The following is a 3194-nucleotide window of genomic DNA, read 5'->3' on the forward strand; positions in this document are numbered from 1 at the left end:
AAGGGTTCCGTGACAGTGACGCTCTTAGCAGCTCACCTGGCCTGGAGCAGGCGTTGCTGCTACTAACTCAGCTGTGCAAGCTCTCGGTATCAGGCACTGATAGCCCCGGGCACACCGGCTTTGTCGGCCACGAGCTCACCCAAGCTCGGTGGAGTGTGGATGTGTATGGCATCAGACGTCTCCTAGGTGACACTTGAGATCGTCCAGCCTCCTCCGTCTCAGACTTTGGCCTCTTGTTTGGGCCCCGCTGCTGCTGCAGCACCAGCTCTGCACATCTCTGACTGCATGCAGACGCCACGGGATGGTGACGCCCCTCGTTCCTGTGCCGTTTGCCCACTGACTCCCTTGCTGAGGTTTCCCTGTTGTGGGAAGGGTCCTTAAAAGAATGGAGACGCCCTTCTCTTTCTCTTTCCCTCTTTTTTTTTTCCCGAAGATTTTGTTTGAGAGAGCATGAGCAGGGGGAGGGGCAGAGGGAGAGGGAGAAGCAGACTCCCCACTTGAGTGTGGAACCCAGTGCAGGGCTCGATCCCAGGACCCCGAGATCATGACCTGAGCAGAAGTCAGACACCTAACCAACGAGCCACCCAGGTGCCCCTTAAAATGGATACGCTCTTCTCTTTTTTTCACCCGTCTTTCCTTTGATGTGACCATGATGGCTGGAGCTGGGGCAGCCCTTTTGGCCATGAAGTAGAAGCCATATGTTGAAGATGGCAGAGCGCAAAGACTACAGGAGCTGGGGTCCCTGGTGAATGGGCAGGCACAACACCAGCTCTAGACTGCCTATGTGGATATCATTTTGAGAAAGAAAAGTTTCTATCTTTTTAAAGGACATTATGTGGGGTTTTCTGTCACTGTCTGCTAAACTGAATCCTAATTGTTCAAGTAGAAAATTGGCATTCCATATGAATGAAATGAAAGGAAAGGAAGAAAAAACAGCATCAGATGTTATTTCAGATGCATTACATGGCAGGACTGGATCCAGACTTCAATGTTTTTACCATTACATTGTATTATCTCTTCTAAATTTAGGGTTTGTGAGCCAGATGTCCAGTAACCTGGTCACCTTTGAGATAACAGAATACTGACATTCCAGACTAGCATAAAACAAACAAAACACTCTCCATTCAGAAAGCTGACCTGTCTGTGCTTCTCATCTACATTAATGCTTGGTGTTAATTACAGTAGTATTTACTGTGGGTCAGGCTCTGTGCTAGGCTCTCCAATTAGAAAACCCAGGCAATCACACTCTGTGAAGGGTATGTTTGAGAGGGTCAGAACACTGGCCTGGGATTCCAGGTGGGAAGTTTACCAGCATCCTGGATTAAGACAGTGGCAGAGTTAGGGAGGAGGGGATGGGCCATAGGACCCTTTTTTTTTTTTTTTGATTTTATTTATTTATTTGAGAGAGAGAGAGAGCACAAGCAGAGGGAGCAGGAGAGGGAGAGGGAGAAGCAGGCTCCCCGATGAGCAGGAAACCTCATGCAGGACTTGATCCCAGGACCCTGGGATCATGACTCGAGCCAAAGGCAGACGCTCAACCGACTAAGCCACCCAGGCGCTCCTCTTTAAGAGATAATATTTGCAGGACTTGATGACTGATGGAAAGCGGGGGCTGAATGGGTTCAGAATTATTTTGAGTTTTCTAGGATGGAGGTCTGGCTAGGAGATGGTTTCACAATGAGATGGAACACACACGAAGGAGAAGGGGAAGGAAGGAGGAAGGAGGAGGTTTAATAGAGAAGGTAGAGAAGATGATGAGTTCGGTCCTGGGCATGTTAAATTTGAGGTATCCCTGGGCACCAAGTAGAGATGCTAAGTAAGAAATGAATAGATGAGACTGGAGCTCGGGAGAGAAGGCTTAGTTAGAGCACCTGTCAAATGATTTCGTAATTTTTTGTTTGTGACATTGTGCTTCCCAGTAGACTGAGTTTCTTGGGGGCGGAATAGTCTTGCTAATCTTATATTCCCCGAACTTAGAACTGAGCCTACAAGATAGTCAATGCTCAATGAGTGTTGGGTCAGTGATTGACAGTTAAATAAATGAATGAATTTCAATCGGTCAAAAAGGGTGCACGTTTTTGTCATCTCAAGTTGAAACCCCAGTATATGTTCCAATGGAAACCTGTTTATAAACCTCGGTTGGCTGCAGAGTACCATCAGTGGAGTCCCATTATGTTTTCATGAGCTTCTGCTGGCTAGCCTCAGCATCAAGCCACCCTTCAAAGTCAATGCCAGAGGAAAAAGAGAAAAACACCTTTCAAATTCCAAAGTAGTTTATAGCATACCTTTGGGCCAAAAGGTCCTTCACTAGTTGGGAAAGTCATTCTTTTATTTTTTTTGTCCCCTGAAGAACGTACCCTAGCATCCGGCACATGCGCCTGGAAGCACCGTGTCTCACAGAGAGCTGAGAGTAGGTCAGAGCAGCGGCTGGTCACCACCTCAATGCGTCAGGACCACCCTGGTCACCCTCTTTTCGAATCAGATCGCAATGCCCAAAGAAGGAATTCTGAGGACGGGAATAGAGGCACAGCCCAGTGATTTGGAAAGTACTCCCAAGATTAATAATTGGACAAAGTCCAGGACCCAAGTGGATTTGCAAAGGGCCTGCATTTGCCCCCTCCCCCCTTTCTTCACACATAGTTACCAGTAACAGCTAGGGATTTCCCTGTAACAGCCAATTCGGATTCAGACCGTCTCTCCAACTTTTCTGTAATCATTACATAGGACATATTATCTTCTTAAGTAAAAAAGCATTCATACATCCAATTACTACTTTTTTTTTTTTCCTTTTCTTTTCCTGGAGTGTCTAGAAGCTCCCGTCCACAAGCCTACTGAAGCCTTGCTCACGCCTCTGGGTGAAGCTTCTAGAGAGCTCTGATCCACGAGTGAGACCTGGCAGGCTATGGGCTGCCCGGCAGGGATGAGGATGGACTTCAGTAACTAACTCATTAGCTCTCAATGTTGTGTAAAAGGAACTGACAGTGAAAGTGGCTTTTGGATTGTTTCGAGTAATGGTGGTTGTACCCAGTCGGGGCTCTCCAGAGAAAACAGAACCAGCAGATAAATATTTGAGAAGATTTAGTATTGGAATTGGCTCATGTGGTTACGGAGGCCAAGGAGTCCCATGATCTGCTGTCTGCCAGCGGGAGAGCCAGGAAAGCCAGCAGTATAATTCAGTCTGAGTCTGAAGGCCT

The 3194-nt window shown here is 47.3% G+C and overlaps 1 non-coding gene across 1 annotated transcript; it reads right to left on the reverse strand.

Annotated features, from left to right (window-relative positions):
- Window positions 1–2800: 2800 nt before the first annotated feature.
- Window positions 2801–2934, reverse strand: LOC123326323. The gene has a single exon (XR_006541027.1). It is a non-coding gene; the product is annotated as a small nucleolar RNA SNORA52 (small nucleolar RNA).
- Window positions 2935–3194: the final 260 nt, after the last annotated feature.

The sequence above is a fragment of the Neomonachus schauinslandi genome, chromosome 11 (genome assembly GCF_002201575.2).
Source record: "Neomonachus schauinslandi chromosome 11, ASM220157v2, whole genome shotgun sequence".
Taxonomy (NCBI): Eukaryota; Metazoa; Chordata; class Mammalia; order Carnivora; family Phocidae; genus Neomonachus; species Neomonachus schauinslandi.